Source organism: Phyllobates terribilis, unplaced genomic scaffold (genome assembly GCF_046119375.1).
Source record: "Phyllobates terribilis strain yellow unplaced genomic scaffold, ASM4611937v1 Scaffold_7__3_contigs__length_470593459, whole genome shotgun sequence".
Lineage (NCBI taxonomy): Eukaryota > Metazoa > Chordata > Amphibia > Anura > Dendrobatidae > Phyllobates > Phyllobates terribilis.
Window position 1 is genome coordinate 116,974,507 of NW_027362767.1, and position 20,794 is coordinate 116,995,300.

The following is a 20,794-nucleotide window of genomic DNA, read 5'->3' on the forward strand; positions in this document are numbered from 1 at the left end:
ATTTTCATCATTACTGAGAAAAAATCCAGTTATGATTTTGGTGCACGAACAGTTATCGAACATAACCTCGAACAGCCGAATTTTTCTCAAATTGTTCGTGTTCGCCGAACAGCTCGAACACCGCCCAAAACAGCTCGAATTTGAGATTGGCGAACAGTTCGAGTAGAACAACGCTCATCTCTACATAGGACCCCTTGTTCGAAAGGAGCTTCTGAACTCTCTCGTCCATTGAATTTGTCAGATTTTGGATGGTTTCTGCTTCAATTGTTTTGCATGAGGACAGAATACCCTCCCAGAGCTGTTGCTTAGATGTGAACTGCCTCCCACCATCATAGACACTCCTTTTGATGATGCTCCAGAGGTTCTTAATATGGTTGAGGTCAGGGGAGCATGGGGGTCACACCATAAGTTTGTCCCCTTTTATGCCCATATCAGCCAGAGATGCGGATGTTTTATGTGCAGCATGAGACGGTGCATTATCATGCATGAAAATGATCTTGCTGCGGAATACACGGTTCTTCTTCTTGAACCATGGCAGGAAGTGCTGTTTGAGAAACTCCACATACATTATGGAGTTCATCTTTACCCCTTCAGGGATCCTAAAGGGGCCGACAATCATTCTCCCCATGATTCCAGCCCAAAACATTACTCCATCTCCTCCTTGTTGGCACCGTAGCCGTGTTTGCATGGGGTGTCCATCAACCAGCCATCCTCCACTCCATCCATCTGGACCATCGAGCGTTGCACAGCACTCATCGGTGAACAAAACAGTTTTGAAGTCAGTCTTCATGTATTGTTTGGCCCACTGGAGCCGTTTCAGCTTGTGTACAGTGGATAGAGGAGGTCGACAGGATGGCTTACGCACAGCTGCAAACCTCTGAAGGACCCTGCATCTTGTTGTTCGGGGGACGTTGGAGGCACCAGCAGCTTCAAAAACTTGTCTGCTGCTATGACAAGGCTTTTTTGCTGCTGCTCTTTTAACCTGACGTAATTGCCTGTAGGAAAGAGTCCTCAATTTTCCCTTATCAGCACGCACACGTGTGTACTGTGAATCAGCTACATACTTCTTGATTGTGCGATGATCAGTATGAAGTGTCTTGGCATTATTGATTGTAGTCATGCCTTGACCTAAACACTTCACAATTTGTTGCTTCTCAGCATCCGACACATCCTTTTTCTTTCCCATTTTGGCAGAAAATGTAGGCTGCTTAATAATGTGGGACAGCCTTCTTAAGTAGTCTTGCTTCTCATTGGACACACCTGCCAAACTAATTAGCACAGGTGTCTGCAATTGCTTACAGTGATATAAAGAGACCTGACACACATCACCATCAATGAGTTTAACTGACAGACAAAAAAAATCTTCCCTTATCACTCCTAAACACTTTTTGCATAATAATTTGGAACACAGTGTACATGTGCTTTTCCACAAAACACCAGTGGTTCACGTAGTGAATCTTACAGTTCTAACTTGCCAACCGTGGTCTGTATGGAGTTGTTCAATAAAGGGCCCAAAATTAAGATAACATAGATGGGAGAGGTCTCTATGAATAGGAATTCCTAAGTATTTGATACCCTGTGAGGGCCAGGCAAAGGGAAAGTTGGACTGGATGGAATCCTGTATGGATTTGGGGAGAGAGACATCGAGGGCCTCAGACTTCCCTGCATTGATTTTAAAATTTGACCATGTAACAAAGTGATCTATTTCAGCCATAACAGCAGGGATGGATATATGTGATTGAGTGATATATACTAGGACATCATCAGCAAATAGAGAGCACTTGTACTCGGTGCCTCCCACCTCAATCCACCTAATATTGGGGTTATGGCGAATTGATGAGAGCAGGTGCTCCGTCACTAGGATGTATAAGAGAGGGGACAGAGGACATCCCTGCCTTGTCCCATTGGTGATTATGAAAGGAGATGAAAATGTTCCATTTATCTTCAGCCTAGGTCACGTATTGCGATACAGGGCCGTGATTTTGGCTATAAAAGGGTCCCCTAGACCCCTACCCCAAGCTTTTTAAGAGAATAATATATGGCGTGCCAGGAGACTCTATGGAATACTTTCTCAGCATCCAACGAGAGTATCTAATTATAAATTTTTAACTGCATCTAGCCCAGGAAATACTTTGTGCCTAGTAGCAGTGTCTGCTAGTCAGCGGATTATCCCAGCTGTTAAGCAAGCTACACCACCTGTAGTTTGGACACTTTAATTTTTTCAAAGGAAATGGTTCGGGCCCCCGGGACACACAGTGAAGAGCATCGGGGAGGCACTCCAAGGCACTAGGGCTGGGACTGGCGGTAGGACGCCTTGCGGTGGACCGCCGAGCTCGATCCTTAGAAAAGCTTTTTAACTGCAGCAGCTTTAGTGGACGCTACTGGAGCTGGAATTACCGCGGCTGCTGGCATGAGACTTGCCCTTCAATAGATCCTTGTAAAATGATTTAAAGTGTACTCATTCAAATTAGAGAGACAATTTAAATTAAAAAGCTTAGACCTGCCTCCACCGCAGGGGGGCTCGCTCGACCCACCAGCGGACAGGCACCAGTATTGGGAGAGGGGGGCTGGCCATCAGGGTCCACCGTGGCTCTGGCACAAACCCGGCGACACGGAGGTCACACGGGCAGGACCGGACTGGCCGTGTCGGCTTCTCACTTTTTGGATTTTAGAAGGGCATGACATGCTTATATCTGTGTCTCCCCCTCCTTTTACTCCTCCACCTCTTTTCTTTTCGCATGATATATGTACTTGTCACTTTTCCATGTGTTAGTTGTGTCTTCTGAGCAGTTTGTCAGCTTTTGGACACCTTTGAAGGTGTTTTCTATGTGTTTCTATGTGTTTTTGTTTGCCTGCCATTGGTTTTAACGGTGTTCGAAGGTGTTCGACGAACATATGGGTGTTCGACGAACCGAACCGAACTCAAACTCTACGGGGGTGGCTCAACACTACTCCTAATGATGAGCAAGGAAATCAAATTAGGGTTTTTCCTTACAAATGGAGGGCTGTGGGAATGTTTAAATATCTGGAGTCCATCTGGTGGAGGTGTGAATTATATCCATGTAGTGAGTGATAAATCCAGGTGTTAAATTGAGTCCTATTGTCAAGGAATTGAACATTCTTATCAGTATGAATTTCTATTTTTTTCTCTCTCTGTCAAACTTAGAAAGACCTTTTAGTATTAAGACTTTTAGATCTGTCATACAGTGTCCTGGGCCAGAGAAATGTTTTCCCGCAGGCGTGTCCAGTTCATTCCTAATTGTGTGTCTTTGTAAATTCATCCTGGTTTGTAGTTTTTGCTTGGTTTCCCCAATATAGATACCTTCAGGGCACCTTGTACATTGTATCATGTACACCACATTGGAGGATGTACATGAGAAGACATCCATGATCTTATAGCGCTGAATCATGTTTGGTATACAGACTATATTTGATGGTAATATGTGGGAACAAGTTTTGCATTTTTTATTGTTACAGTGGAATGTTCTCATCTCTGATGGTGATAAGAGGACACTTCTGACAAGGAGATTCCTTTAGTTAGGGGGCTGTTTGTAGGAGAGAAGTGATAGTTATGGGAATATTTCTTTCAATCTGTGGTCTCTGTGGAATATGGGTTGCAGATCAGCACCAGTTTTCCTTAGGATGCTCCTGTAGGGATTGTATGTGACCACAAGAGGCGCCCTGTTCTTATCCTCCCTCTGTCTATAATCCAGGAGGCGGCTTCTTGGGATCCTTGTAGATCTGTGGATCTGTTCATCCATTACCAGTGGATGGTATCCTTGTTGTAGGAATGTATTCGTCAGTAATAGTAGCTGCAGTTTTCTGTTCTTACAGTCTGAATAGATTTGAATGTACCTCAGAGCTGGACTGGAGATAATGGATTATTTTGTGTGTCTTGGATGAAAGCTGTTCCATCTAAGATATGTCAGACGTCCTGTGGGTTTATGGTAAATATATGTTTGTATGGGGTTGTCTTTGATGTATATGCTGGGGTCCAGAAAATGTATCTGGGATTTTGAGAAGTTGAGAGTGAGCTCGATGGTGTGGTGGAACTTGTTGGAGTTATTGTGGAAGGTCAGCAGATCATTTTATGAGCCAATCTAGATTATTAGTAGATCATCAATATAGCGGAAGTATGCTAGAGGTTTAATAGAGCAACATGATAAATACTCCTCTTGCTATTGTTTGTTATCTTGAAAATTTGATACTGAAATGTCTCCTGTGAAGACTCATAACGTAAATTAACATTTTTTTTTCAAGGTTCTATTCTAACTTCTGTGACGTACCCCTAATTTATCAAATTTATTTGAATGAAATGCCATAAATAGGTTAGCATATTGTGGGGACATTTTGCTTCCCAGGGCGCTGCCCATACACTGCAGGTATAAATTATTCCCAAAGGAGAAGTAGTTGTGATGGAGCACAAACCTGATGCATTTCAGAGTTGGTTCTGTGTCCAAGTTGTTTTTTTGAAGGAAATATTTGCATGCCGCAATCCCATCCTCATGAGGAATGTTAAAGAAGAGAGACTCTACATCCATGGTGGCGAGTATTGTGTCCTCTGTAAGTGGGCCCAGGGCTGACAATCTGCAGAGAATATCCATGGTGTGCACCTCACCAAGGGTTTTAAAATGTTCTCCACCCAGCCTGAGATATTCTCAGTTAATGTCCCAATACCAGAGATGATTGGCCTCCCAGGATCACCTTTTTTATGTATTTTAGGTAACATGTAGAAGGTACCTGTTTTGGGGATTGTCTGGTATTAGTTCCAGTAGTGAGGATGAAGTACAATCAAACCCAATAATATGTGTTAGTTCTCCTGTGTATTGTTGGGTGGGATCTTCCTGAAGTGGAGTGTAGTATTTTATATCCAAGAGTTGTCTGTGTGCTTCCTGGATTTAATCTAGGCATGTTCATGATAACAACAGCTCCTCCTTTGTCTGCTGGCTTAATGATGATATTGCTAGCTTTTAAAGAGTGTATGGCTTTTCTTTCCTTCATATTGATATTGTGTGGCACTCTGTGGGGTCTGTCCAAAATTTCAGATTTACCTTTTTTAACAGAAACATGACCGCGTATGGCCAATGCGGCTTCAACAGTTCTCGATTCACCCATCCCCTTATGAGACACTCACCTCCTCTTCCTTCCCCAAATAAATACGCTGCAACCTAGATTTCTTTGGATAAATTTGGCCACAGCGACCATTTTATTAACAAACAACAGTAACAAATTAACAATGTTATAAAAACTTAAATACGAGGGGAGGGTTCTTGGAGCTAATAGATCTGGCATAACAAAATTAATAAAACCCATCACCATGTTACCCTCAGCCGTGCACCACCAGCTCGAGGGCAACAAACTTCCAAAGTACGTGAAAGATTACCGACGAAAAGCTTCCAAGGTAAAAACCCCATCCAGAGCCCAAACTGAAAGCCAGATCACCTCACTCCATTTAGACTGCCTGGAATTTTCCATAAATTCCATCACCAACAATTCTGTATCAACTCCAAGAACCCCGCCAAACATGAGCAGCTTTGAAACCTCAGGCTCGTGATTGCCCCAAACATACCAAAGCCCTTTTTGACCCCTTCCTGTATTGAAAGGGCCCACAAATCAATTCTGATAGCGTTCAAATGAATGCCATCCTTTAACCAAAAATTACCGACCATAGCCTCCAATTCAAAATGCCTAACGCTTACCCCGCCATTTCTGGATACAAGACTTGCTATTTCCCTATTCAGTTTCACTCTTGCACTATTAATCCCTTTCTCTGATCGACCGGCCCTTCACTTCCGTCTTGGCATGATGTCGGCCCACGCGGTCACAACCCCAGGAAACAATGTCCACAATCTCAAGAAATTAAAACGTATGTCCCGAATCAACTCTCTGACAGGTCTCATTCACAAATCATTACCTCCCACGTGACCAAAATATCGGGCGTTCTGTCCAACCAGGAAGCCTTGTGAAATTCGGTCAACACCCGGTTCCATTCCATCCCCCTAAAACTCAACCAACGGACCACTACTTGTTCCTTACAAAAACCCAGTTGCCTACCGTCCTGCCTTACATCAGCCCGCAGTGCCCCCCCAGTGCACAAACGAATGTCCGAAAATCCAGGCTAATAGGGGACCACCTACAATAAATAATCATAAACACATTCAAAGCTCAAATTAACAATAATTCTGAATGTATGTTAGCGTCGCACATACATCAAATAGCGATCAGAACTCCACCTACCTATCCGTTTTATCACCTCCGAACTCAAGCCAAGCCTATTGGCTTGTGACGCCGCACCATCCTGAACGAATGCGACTATACTCTTCCAGATTCAGACCCAAATCATGCACTGCCTTCTTGAATACTAGAGATGAGCGGTGTTCGACTTGAACTGTTCGCCAATCTCAAATTCGAGCTGTTTTGGGCGGTGTACGAGACGTTCGGCGAACACGAACGATTTGAAAAAAATTCGGCTGTTCGAGGTTATGTTCGATAACTGTTCGTGCACCAAAATCATAACTGGATTTTTTCTCAGTAATGATGAAAATTAATGTTAATTAATTGAGTGTACAGCGGGGCGGGTGGAGGGGCAAGGGATGGATCTCTGCAGGAATAATGAAGATCTCCACTTTTTTTTCTCTTTCCCGCATTTACAGTGGGGAGGTGCAATCTGTCAGTCTATCAGCAGCGCACACACGGAGCGAAGTGCTTTTTTTCACACAAGCAAGGGCATGTGTCATTTGCTGTGTATGTCACATGTCCTTGCCCTATAAGACCAAGCCATTTTCCCCGTCGCCACCATTTTCTCACTGCTGCAGCTGCGTGTTAGACGGCAACGCTGTTGCTGTGTGCGCTATACCTTGTTAATTTCAAGCCAATTTTCGCACAAATCTACAGATAGCTTGGGAGTAGGGAATAGTTGTGATTGCAGTCCTTTTAAGGACTAGGTAACAGCATTTCCTATGACTTTTATCAGGCAGGTCTGTGCTCTTAAATAGATAGGTTGGCAGTAAAGGCTAATTGTAATTGCTGTCCTTTTCAGGACTAAGTTAGATCAGTTCCTATCAGTTTTTGCCAGGCAGGTCTGTTTTAGTGCTGTGCAAGTTTTTTTCACAGCATTTGGCTAAATCTAGCAAAGCTAATCCTTTTTGGCCTATTGCAGAGTGGAGTGTGTTAGTCAGTGGAGTAGCCTATCTGTGTTGCAAGCTACAACACCTGTGTATAGAATACCAATTTTTTTACTGCACCTAGTGAAGTAAAATCTTTTGGGCATAGCATCATTATATTAGTCCATCTATACTGACCTCCATAAGGTTGCAAATTGAATATAATATTATTCTGCATCTAGCTCTGAAAAAATATTTGGCCTTCTAGCAGTGTGTGGGATTTGTTCTATTAGTCCATCTATACTGACCTCCATGAGGTTGCAAATTGAATTTAATTTTTTTCTGCATCTAGCTCTGAAAAAATATTTGGGCTTCTAGCTGTGTGTGGGACTTGTTCTATTAATCCATCTATACTGACCTCCATCAGGTTGCAAATTGAATATAATATTTTTCTGCATCTAGCTCTGAAAAAATATTTGGGCTTCTAGCTGTGTGTGGGACTTGTTCTATTAGTCCATCTATACTGACCTCCATCAGGTTGCAAATTGAATATATTTATTTCTGCATCTAGCTCTGAAAAAATATTTGGCCTTCTAGCAGTGTGTGGGACTTGTACTATTAGTCCATCTATACTGACCTCCATCAGGTTGCAAATTGAATATAATATTTTTCTGCATCTAGCTCTGAAAAAAATATTTGGCCTTCTAGCAGTGTGTGGGACTTGTTCTATTAGTCCATCTATGCTGACCTCCATCAGGTTGCAAATTGAATATAATATTTTTCTGCATCTAGCTCTGAAAAAATATTTGGCCTTCTAGCAGTGGGTGGGACTTGTTCTATTAGTCCATCTATACTGACCTCCATCACGTTGCAAATTGAATATAATTTTTTTTCTGCATCTAGCTCTGAAAAAATATTTGGGCTTCTGGCTGTGTGTGGGACTTGTTCTATTAGTCCATCGATACTGACCTCCGTCAGGTTGCAAATTGAATATAATTTTCTGCATCTAGCTCTGAAAAAATATTTGGCTTTCTAGCAGTGTGTGGGACTTGTTCTATTAGTCCATCTATTCTGACCTCCATCAGGTTGCAAATTGAATATAATTTTTTTCTGCATCTACCTCTGAAAAAATATTTGGGCTTCTAGCTGTGTGTGAGACTTGTTCTATTAGTCCATCTATACTGACCTCCATCAGGTTGCAAATTGAATATAATATTTTTCTGCATCTAGCTCTGGAAAAATATGTGGCCTTCTAGCAGTGTGTGGGACTTGTTCTATTAGTCCATCTATACTGACGTCCATCAGGTTGCAAATTGAATATAATATTTTTCTGCATCTAGCTCTGAAAATATATTTGGCCTACTAGCAGTATGTGGGACTTGTTCTATTAGTCTAGCTATACTGACCTCCATCAGGTTGCAAATTGAATATAATATTTTTCTGCATCTATCTCTGAAAAAATATTTGGCCTTCTAGCAGTGTGTGGGACTTGTTCTATTAGTCCATCTATACTGACCTCCATCAGGTTGCAAATTGAATATAATATTTTTCTGCATCTAGCTCTGAAAAAATATTTGGCCTTCTAGCAGTGTGTGGGACTTGTTCTATTAGTCCATCTATACTGACCTCCATCAGGTTGCAAATTGAATATAATTTTTTTCTGCATCTACCTCTGAAAAAATATTTGGCCTTCTAGCAGTGTGTGGGACTTGTTCTATTAGTCCATCTATACTGACCTCCATCAGGTTGCAAATTGAATATAATATTTTTCTGCATCTAGCTCTGAAAAAATATTTGGCCTTCTAGCAGTGTGTGGGACTTGTTCTATTAGTCCATCTATACTGAACTCCATCAGGTTGCAAATTGAATATAATATTTTTCTGCATCTATCTCTGAAAAAATATTTGGGCTTCTAGCAGTGTGTGGGACTTGTTCTATTAGTCCATCTATACTGACCTCCATCAGGTTGCAAATTGAATATAATTTTTTTCTGCATCTAGCTCTGAAAAAATATTTGGCCTTCTAGCAGTGTGTGGGACTTGTTCTATTAGTCCATCTATACTGACCTCCATCAGGTTGCAAATTGAATATAATTTTTTTCTGCATCTAGCTCTGAAAAAATATTGGGCTTTCTAGCAGTGTGTGGGACTTGTTCTATTAGTCCATCTATACTGACCTCCATCAGGTTGCAAATTGAATATAATTTTTTTCTGCATCTACCTCTGAAAAAATATTTGGGCTTCTAGCTGTGTGTGGGACTTGTTCTATTAGTCCATCTATGCTGACCTCCATCAGGTTGCAAATTGAATATAATATTTTTCTGCATCTAGCTCTGAAAAAATATTTGGCCTTCTAGCAGTGTGTGGGACTTGTTCTATTAGTCCATCTATACTGACCTCCATCAGGTTGCAAATTGGATATAATTTTTTTCTGCATCTACCTCTGAAAAAATATTTGGCCTTCTAGCAGTGTGTGGGACTTGTTCTATTAGTCCATCTATACTGACCTCCATAAGGTTGCAAATTGAATATAATATTTTTCTGCATCTAGCTCTGAAAAAATATTTGGCCTTCTAGCAGTGTGTGGGACTTGTTCTATTAGTCCATCTATACTGACCTCCATCAGGTTGCAAATTCAAAATAATTTTTTTGTCTCCATCTAGCTCTGAAAAAAATATTTGGCCTTCTAGCAGTGTGTGGGACTTGTTCTATTAGTCCATCTATACTGACCTCCATCAGGTTGCAAATTAAAAATAATTTTTATCTGCATCTAGCTGTGAAAAAATATTTGGCCTTCTAGCAGTGTGTGGGACTTGTTCTATTAGTCCATTTTTACTGACCTCCATCAGGTTGCAAATTCAACATAATTTTTTGTCTGCATCTAGCTCTGAAAAAATATTTGGCCTTCTAGCAGTGTGTGGGACTTGTTCTATTAGTCCATCTATACTGACCTCCATCAGGTTGCAAATTGAATATAATTTTTTTCTGCATCTACCTCTGAAAAAATATTTGGGCTTCTAGCTGTGTGTGGGACTTGTTCTATTAGTCCATCTATACTGACCTCCATCAGGTTGCAAATTCAAAATAATTTTTTTGTCTCCATCTAGCTCTGAAAAAAATATTTGGCCTTCTAGCAGTGTGTGGGACTTGTTCTATTAGTCCATCTATACTGACCTCCATCAGGTTGCAAATTAAAAATAATTTTTATCTGCATCTAGCTGTGAAAAAATATTTGGCCTTCTAGCAGTGTGTGGGACTTGTTCTATTAGTCCATTTTTACTGACCTCCATCAGGTTGCAAATTCAACATAATTTTTTGTCTGCATCTAGCTCTGAAAAAATATTTGGCCTTCTAGCAGTGTGTGGGACTTGTTCTATTAGTCCATCTATACTGACCTCCATCAGGTTGCAAATTAAAAATAATTTTTATCTGCATCTAGCTCTGAAAAAATATTTTCTCCTTCTAGCAGTGTGTGGGACTTGTTCTATTAGTCCATCTATACTGACCTCCATCAGGTTGCAAATTCAAAATAATTTTTATCTGCATCTAGCTCTGAAAAAATATTTGGCCTTCTAGCAGTGTGAGGGACTCATTGTATTAGGCCATCTATACTAAGCTCCACCAGCTTTTAAATTAATAATAATTTTTAGCTGCATCTAGCCCTGAAAATAATTTTTCTTCCCAATAGTGGTAGCAATATAAATATGGGGCGCGCTCCTGGCTTACAAAAATATACGCTTCATAACAAAAAACACCAGCCTAGCGCACTGCATTAATAAGATGGCATCATCGTCTCTCCCAGTGCTAGGCCTACTACCCAGGCTAGCATTCCTGTGCGTAAAACACATTGTTTGGGTCCACGCTAGCCACTATGCTGAGGGGTCTAAAGCTGCTGCTAACGCTTTATAACAATTCAATTGGCAGATTTTCACAGAGCTCTTCCACAACGCCCACCCATCGGGCAACAGTTGCTCACCTTCCCTATGGGATCTAGTGGCGAATAGTTGATGCCATTAATCAGACCGTCAGTTTCCCCGTCGATGTGGCAAGCATACGGTAAGGCATGGGAAGAGTGGACACGACTAGTAGCAGGCAGACGGGTTGACCAATGTGAACAAGCCAGATCACAAGTCACCATAGTATTTCTCCACCAGCTAATGATGAGGGGCATATCAGGGGCGTCAGCGCAGCGGTGTTTGACCGGAGTAGCATTTCACTTCCAACTACTGAATTGGGGAGATGTGCCAAAGATTCATCATCAGACAATCCATAAAAGGGTGGAAAAGGGGTCAGCCAAGTCAGGAGTGTAGACGTCCCGTCCCGTGTCACTAAAACTGATTTCTCACATCATATCCCTAACACCATTAACATGACACTCACAATTTGAAGCAACACTACTGTCTACTGCATTCGTGATTGCCTTCTTCGGGGCGCTATGCATAAGCGAATTAGTCCCTCAATCCAAAATTACCACCAGTGGAGGCTTATTACACCAGGACATAGTCATAGCCAATAATGCAATACGTCTACGCATACACAAATCGAAAACTGTTCCAGCGGGCAGGGGCACTTGGGTACTTCTACAACCCACAAACGGTACACTGAGTCGGGTAACAATAGTAAAAACATATCTAACCATCAGATCACAAAGTAATTTCTTCCTATCACACATTGATGGAACGCCATTATCAAGATACCAGTTCCAAGCTATATTTAATAAATGCATAACATCGGCAGGGAACCACCCCAAAGATTACGGGTCACACTCATTCCGCATAGGCGCGGCCACGGAAGCAGCAAGAGCAGGACTGTCAGAAACGGAAGTTCAGAGGATAGGGAGATGGCGATCCACGTGTTTGGCAAGATACATAAGACCGGACTTGTTATCCTAACGTGGTTTGTTTCTTTTACAGGTGACGCTAAGCCAACAGTGTGGGTGATAGGCCACTCGTATATATATTGGGCAGAAAAAAGGGCGAAAGTCCACCCAGGCGGGAGGAAATTAGAGTTTCATAACACATATTTCAACTGGAGAGGTATTAGAGGCCTGCTATGGCCACAGGTACTAATGGAGGTAATCAAGGTAGGGAGAGAGGCAAGATGTCCGGTCATCTTAGTTATACAGGCCGGGGGAAACAACCTAGGTCATCACAAGAGCACATAACTAATGGCAATAATGAAACTAGACACTGAGCGCTTCAGAGAATTTTTCACAAAACTAGCTATAGTATGGTCAGAGATTGTGCCGATAGCGGTATGGCAAGGTGCGCGAGACATTACGGCCATCGAACGGACAAGGCGGGTAATAAATATTCGGATGGCAAAATTTAGAAGAGACAGAGGCGGTGTAGTGGTACGACACCGACAACTGGAAGGAGATAAAGCAGGCCTCATACGGCCCGACGGTGTTCACTTAATGGATATTGGACTGGACATATTCCTGTCAGGACTCCAGGACGGAGTGGAACAAGCGTTAAGAGTGATGGGTGGGGGTCAGAGTCCTGCATACGAGTACGCAGGATCCTCCGTGGCCTGGAAATAGAAAGGACATGTTGGAGAGTTACACTTGTTGGCCAACTTGCCGGAGTGGAGACCCAGGGCATGCTGCAACAAGCTGAATTATTTTAGAAATAAAATGCCTTTCTAATGGAATGAGTATAAAGAGTTAATATAGCTGTGACCGATCCTCACCCATCCAGTTGTAAGAGTTACATTATTGTATTGTCAAGGAAAGGGGGGCGGTAGGGGGGCTGAGTGTCTGGGTTTGGTTGGGGGTCCCCACAGTCTGCCTAGGCTAGATGCATTTAAAAATTCTTATTAGATACACAGGCGGTGCAGCTTGCTTCGCAGCTGGGCTACTACGCCCAAAGTATTGCCTAGGCTAGATGCAGTTAAAAATTCTATGCTGACTAGCAGACACTGAAGATTTGGAGCAGACCTCTGAGTAAACAGCTCTTCAGACTCAACCATCTGTGTTACCCCAAGCCATAGTGTATGTAGTTTCTTACAGTTAAAAGGGGGGGGGAGCGACCCAACCCACCTGGAATTGACGATGCCAACGTCACGTAAGACACAGCAAGGGGACTCCAAAAAGAGTCTCCATTTTTTCCCAAAATTGTGGCACAGACACCACTTAACCCTAGAACGCATACCTGGGGCCTCGCAGTCCCGCCCTGTTAATTGTTTTCTGCTAGATTACTTTAGTTAGAATTTTGAAACTCTAGGTATTCTTCATGTATATAGTTGTTTGTCATTTGAGTTTGAGTTATTCGATGTTATTTGCACACGGGCCTAAAAGGCCCCAGGTATATGAAAGTGTAGATTTTTATGGTCATGCGTTCTAGGGTTAATTGGCATCAATTGCCCCACAGTTGCTTAAAACGGTTGGTGAGGTGATATTACCAAATCCTCAAGCTTTTAGTCTCCCAAGGATAACACAGGGGTAGAAAAGTCCTTGCGAATCCATGATTTGTTCATCTTTATGAACGTGAGTCTGTCTACATTCTCAGTGGACAGCCGCGTGCGCTTATCTGTCAGCACACCATCAGCAGCGCTGAACACACGTTCAGAGAGAACACTGGCTGCAGGGCATGACAAGATCTCCAAGGCGTGAGTGGCGAGCTCCGGCCATTTTTCCAGATTGGAATACCAAAATGAGCAAGGGTCCAGGGACACAGTCATGGCTTCGATGTTCACTTGGAAATACTCCTGCACCATCCTCTCTAGGCATTGACTATGTGTCAGACTTCTTGTCTCCTGTTGCCTTGCAAAGGATGGTCTAAAAAAGTGGTGAAACGATTCCACAAAATTGCTGTTACCAGCAGATACTGTGTTACTGTTACGGTTTGAGTGATGAAGACTCGACAGTCCCACGGTTGGCAAGATAGAACTGTGAGATTCACTTCGTGCACCACTGGTGTTTTGTGGAAAAGCACATATAAGATTCTGCAACAGCGTCTGCAGATACTCCTGCATGCGTCAATCCCTTTTTATGGCAGGAATTATTTCGGCAAATTTACTTTTGTACCGGGGATCTAAGAGTGTGGCAACCCAGTAGTCGGGATTACTTCGAATTCTGCAATCTGAGGGTCATGTTGCAGGTAGTGCAGCAAGGAGGCACTCATGTGTCTTGCGCATCCAGGAGGACCAAGTCCTTGTTGTGTTGGTAGCGAGGTAAGAATCATGCTTCCTTCCTCTGCCCTCTCCCCCCAACCTCGCACAACAGAAATGTGATCAAGGTCTCCCTCATCTGATGAGTCTTCCATGCCCATCGCCAGTTCATCCTCCACTTCTTCCTCGGCTCCTGCACCTTCCTCAACAGTTTGGCTGCTACCATGCGCCCTGGTTAATCCCTCTCCCCCACCCTCCCATGCCTGCCGCCTTGGTGCTGCCAACCGTCTGGACCTTGGAGATGTTATCCCTTCCGCATACGACTCCTCCTCTGCTTCCTCCACCTCCTCTTGTCCCACCACCTGACTCTGAATTCTGTTTAATGTGTGCTCCAGCATGTAAATCACCGGAATAGTGATGCTGATAATGGCATCGTCGTCAGCACTAAACATCTTCGTCGCCATTTCAAAACTGTGCAGAAGGGTGTGTGGCGCCCCTGAGGGTTCAGTCGCCACAGAGTTACTGCATCTCACCCAGATGTGTGGTATCTCACCCTCAGGTAAGGAAGGCGTATGGCTCGGGACCCTAACACCTGCATCCAGCACATACCCGCAGTGGGGGTAGGGCGAGATTGCTCCTAAGGGAGAGCACAGTCCCAGGTCCCTAGCTGGTGTGAGGGTCCTATGTAGTGGGTGCTTAGGGGAGCAGCTTAGGGGAGCACATAACAGGGAGAGTATAAATAGGAAGCCATCTTAGAAAGAGCAAGCCAGTCAGAGGAGGAAAAATGACAGGAGCAGAGGCTCGGCATGAGCTCTGCTCCGGAGGCGGGCCTAGCCTGGGAGGCCCAGGACTGAAGGAGAGAAGAGAGGAGTGGGAGCAGGAAGGCTCCAGGAACCGAAGGGACCCTAGGGCTACGGGCCGTGCAGAATGTCACCCGTACTCCCGCTGCTACCAGGAGGTAGAGAGGTCAGGCCAGATAAGGGGAACCCGTCCCTCAACTAGAGGAGAAACAGCAAGGCTCAACTAGAAACCGGAGGCTGAAGCATTTCATGTACTGCAGGCAAAAGTCCACACCAGTCTCACTAAGATGGTAGCCACATAGGACCCAGGGGACGGAACACAAGTCGCCCGCCAGGGCCCGACGATACCGGATAGAAGTGTCACTGGGTGTGGGGTGCAGGGAGAAGGCCAGAGAAAGGACACACAGAAGGGGGTCCTGCTAATTACTCCGGAGCTATCTGGGGGTGGACTGAGCCCCTCACTGAGTACGCACAGCACGACGGGTGAGATTGCTCTGGTACCTGTAATCTGGACTGCAACAACTGTGAGTAAAGATCTTGGGACTGCATCACACGGACTCTGTGTTCATTATTGACTCCCTGCACTACAACCACCATCATCCACCCACACTGCCCTGAAGCTACACTCTTCCTGTGGTGAGTAATAATACCATTGCTGCAAAACCACCAGCTTCAGAGGACTGTTCCGCAGCAGCGGCCCCTTTGGCCGCACTCCACAGGTGGCGTAGTTGGACATTATAAAATCCATATATACAAATTACCATTGGATTGACCGCCCTGGGTCACGGACCAGGTCACCGCCACAGTGACTACAACCCCCAGCGTCGACCGGCCCGCCTCAGGGTACCCCACGGCCCAGGGGGCGCGTCAACTTCATACGTCCCTGATCTGAGACCACTTCTGCAGCGTGATTTGCCCCACCTCTGGATCTCATTGGCCCAGGCTATACGTCAGAACGTATTGCACCAGGGCTTGTCGGTGCTGCCACAGTCGCTGCAACATGTGCAGAGTTGAATTCCACCGTGTCGGCACATCGCATTTCAGCCGGTGAACTGGCAGGCCCAACGACTTCTGTAGAGATGTAAGTCGTTGAGCTGCGGGATGCGAATGGCGGAAGTGAGCACACAGCGACCGTGCCCTCTGCAGAAGGCCATCTAGTCCGGGATAGTGGGCTAAAAATTTATGGACAACCAGGTTCAACACGTGAGCCATACAAGGCACGTGTGTTACATTGCCCCGACGAAGGGCCGCACCCAGGTTTGCAGCATTGTCGCACACGGCCTTCCCTGGTTGCAGGTCCAGTGGAGACAACCATTCATGAAACTGGGTCTCCAGAGCTGACCACAAATCCTCAGCTGTGTGACTCACATTTCCCAGACATTTCAAAGTAAACACTGATGCCGTTGAGCACTGCTGCCAGCATAGTAAGGAGGTGTGCAGGATTCCTTCTGCGCAGTTAGAAACAGGTGGCATTACCAGACAGGCTTTGGGTGCAGCTGGAGGACCGAGAGGAGGTTGAGGAGGCAGAAGCAGTGGAGGAACTTCGAGATAAAGAGGATTGACGCACAACTCGTGGGGACGGTAAGACTTGGACAGCAGCCCCTTGTCCTGCTGTCACCATAGTTACCCAGTGCCCAGTCAGCGACATGTAACGCCCCTGTCCATGCCTACTCGTCCAAGTGTCTGTGGTGAAATGCACCCTGTCACACACAGTGTTTCTCAAAGAAGCTTTGATGTTGTGTGCGACATGCTGGTGGAGCGCAGGAACACCTTTCTTTGAGAAGTAGTACCGACTGGGCATCTGGTACTGGGGCACTGCAACGGACATAAGGTCTCGAAAATCCACTGTGTCCTCCAGCCGGAAAGGCAGCATTTCTGTAGCCAACAGCTTGCAGATGGTGAAATTCAACCTCTTAGCTTTCTCATGGCTAGGAGGAAATGGTCTTTTACTTTTCCACATCTGAGGGACCGGGGGCTGGCTGTTGTGCTTTGACGGGGTTGAGTAGGGTGTCCCCGGCAAACTGCCGGTCTGTGAGGAAGATGCAGGCGGACATGTTAGGTTGCCTTGATCCAAAGGTGGTGCTCTCGATGTCAGAGAGCGCTCAGCAGCAGCAGGTGTTTCCACTTCCCAATGAACTGACGACCTGCCAATCACACTGGCTGTTGCAGGTAAAGAGGTGGCAGGTCTGCGTCCAAAAACATGTGTGACTGCTGTCCCCCCATTCACAGAGGATGAAGAGGCCGCGGATGCACAAGATGGGGCAGACGGTGGTTGGCCCAGCCTGCTAGGCCGCATTGTAGCACAGTGAGCTTCCCACTGCATGCTTCATATCCATGTGACGGTACATGCATGAAGTACTCAAACTATGGATTTTTTGGCCTCTACTTAGCTTTTGCTGACAAATATTACAGATAACACGAGTTGGGTCATCCTTATCGATCTGAATAAATGCCCAGGCTATGCAAGGCTTAGAGCCCATGCGACCTGAAGAGCCACTACGACTTGTGGTCAGAGGCAGAGTTGTGGTTGAGGATGCAGTTGTTGACGTGCTTCCAGTACTCCGTCTCTGTCCAGGAAGGCGCAACCTAACCTCGTCGTCAATAGCATTTGTGATGCCCCGCTGCGCTTGGTATCACAGATCCTAGAAGAGTGTATTGATGGAATCCTCCACAAGAGGCCCCCATAAACATTCACACATCTCCACCTTCCACCTCAGACCAGCAGAGGGAGCCCGTTAGGGATATAAATAGGGAAGGTGGAGCTAGACAGTTCAGTTCCTCTGAAGAGTTCCTGCAGTAGAGAAGCCTAAGAGAGGTCAGTCTGCAGTGGAGCTCAGTCTAGTCTAGAGAACTCAGTTAATAGTTCAGCAGTGGAGCACGAGGCTCCTGCTAGCTAGATTCAGGGAGCCCAGATAGAGCTTAAGGTGTGCCGGTGCCATAAGATCGGTGAAGCGCGGCAAGCTGCCGTTAGTGTATATAGCCTAGTGAGGGCCCGAGTAGGCCGAAGGCGAGTGGCAAATTAGTACATAAGGGGCAGAGGAGCTTAACCAGCTCACCCCGAAGCATTTACCAGACACCGGATCCGAGCTTACCGGGATCTCTATGACCCAGTAAGGCATAACCAAAATCCCTGGAGAACTACAAGTCCCAGGATCGCTAAGGTGCTGATACGTAACAGAGCCAGGAGACGCTTAGGCCCCGCATACTGGGAGCGTGAACTTCAAGAGAAGGCCCTACCACAAGGTCAGCCACCGCAGGACAGAGACAAAGTTAGGCCTAGCTCCAGGCAGGTCAGAAACTTACTACGCAGAGGCAAGAAACAGGAGGCCCTACACCCGCTCATTGGGGAGGATCCTGATATGCACCTTTCACCCTACCGTGCTCCGGGATGTGCCTGAATTTCCTCCAGTAAAAGGTACTGAAGTGACTACCGTGTCCGTTCCCGTTCTTGCTCTGACCCAGCTGGGTCTCGCCTGTCCTGCATTCCCCCTGCATACGCTGCCCTGAGACCTAGCTCCACCTGTGGGGAGCTATACCATCGAGCTGCCTTATCACGGGCCTCAGTGGACTGCTGCAGCGCTGGTGCTTCTCACCAGATACCACAGGTGGCGTCACAAACTCTTATTAAATTAACAATTATCCACCCTTTTAAAGAGTGACCCCAGGGTACGGGCCAGGGAGCCGACCACCGCGACATCCCCAAGGCCAGGCAAAGGCCCGGGTGACCTCATCGACTGGCTGACTGTGGGTTGACAGTAAGTGGGATCTCCAACCTTGTCATCATCACCCTGTGTGTTATCACACCCGTTGTCCTCAAAGCCAACCTCTTCCTGCCCTGACCGAAAAGTCAAGTTGTCGCTCCAGTCAGGTATTTGAGTCTCATCATCTTCTTCATCATTGTCTCCACCAACAGGAGTTACAGTTTGGGAACGAGGGTCTACATTATGCTCAGAACCTTCTTCATCTGGTCCTGGATCCGACTTATAAAGATTCTGGGCATCAGTGCAGATCATTTCCTCATCTGGATTAACAGAAGCTCTGGAGCAGACCTCCGTTTCCCAGGCTATAGTATGAGTAAACAGCTCTGCAGACTCAACCATCTGTGTTACCCCATACTCAGACGGACAGCTGGAGACTTGGGAGCTGTGAGGAAGCAAGTGCGATTGGGATGACACCTCTGAGGACTGGAGTATTTGTGATGTTGAAGTTGAGGTGGAGGAGAGCCCACTTGAAGGAGCACTTGATATCCGCTGAAGCGCCTGCTGTTTTTGTGCCTCATGTGGAATTTGTAGTGATGGGTGTGTCCGTAACAAAAGGATCGTATCACATTGTCCACGAAAAGAAGTCGACATGTTAGTTTGGCTGGAAGATGGTCTTTCTTCTGCAGATGTTACCCCCTCCCCCCACCGCGGGGGGGCTCGACCCACCAGCGGACAGGCACCAGTATTGGGAGAGGGGGGCTGGCCGTCAGGGTCCACCGCGGGTCTGGCACAAACCCGGCGACACGGAGGTGGCACGGGCAGGAACGGACTGGCCGTGTCGGCTTCTCACTTTTTGGATTTTAGAAGGGCATGACATGCCTAGATCTGTGTCTCCCCCTCCTATTACTCCTCCATCTCTTTTCTTTTCGCATGACTATATGTACTTGTCACTTTTCCATGTGTTAGTTATGTCTTCTGAGCAGTTTGTCAGCTTTTCGACACCTTTGAAGGTGTTTTCTATGTGTTTCTATGTGTTTTTGTTTGCCTGCCATTGGCTTTAACGGTGTTCGAAGGTGTTCGACGAACAGTTCGGCAAACACAAGGGTGTCCGACGAACCGAACTCGAACACTACGGGGGTGGCTCAACACTATTGAATACTGCTACAAATTGAAATCTCGACAAAAACTCATCATTGCCATGACATAAAAATGGGCCGACTCTCCCTGCCCAAACCTTCCAATATTCCTGTAAACACATTTTAGGGCACATCAATGCCCTGCCCACTTTTCCTAAATCCACCTGTGGCGCCCCTGCGGGTTCAGTCACCACAGAGGTACTGCATCTCAACCAGAGGTGTGGTATCTCACTCTCAGGTAAGGATGGAGTACTGCCCGGGACCCAACCACTTGCATACATTACACTCCACTTCAGAGGGCAGGGCGAGATTGCTCCTAAGGGAGAGCACAGTCCCTGGTCCCTAGCTGGAGGGTGGAACCATGTAGTGGGTGTGGGTGGAGGAAGAGTAACAAGGTAGCACTTCAGAAGTAGTATAAAAAGGGGAGCCATCTTGGGAGTGGTCAGATGAGTCAGAGAGGAGAAGTAGTGGAAGCAGGAGCTCTGCTCAGGAGGTGAGACTGAGGAAAAACGAGAGAAGCAGGAAGGAAGGTTCCAGAAGGAAAGAGGGGATCCTAGGGGTACGGGAAGTGCTGGAGGCCACCCGTACGCCCAAATCTACCAGGACGTGGAGGGATCAAGTCGCAGAGGGGACCGACCCCTAACTAGTGGGAATTGCAATATTCAGTTAGAAACCGGAGCCTTCAACATTTCCAGGGTGTAGTTGCCACAGCCGCAATTAATCGCCAAAAAGGTAGCCACACAGGATCCAGGGAACTCCAGGTTGCCCGCCAAGATCTGAGGTTACCGGCTTGGGACACTGTTTGCGAGGTGCAGGGCAGGAGGGTGAGAGCCAGCGCAGGAGGACGACTGAGAAAGGCACACAGAAAGGGGTCCCATTAAGTGCTCTTGAATTACCTGAGGGATTGCTGAATCCCTCCCGTGGTGAACGCAGGACGATGTGGGT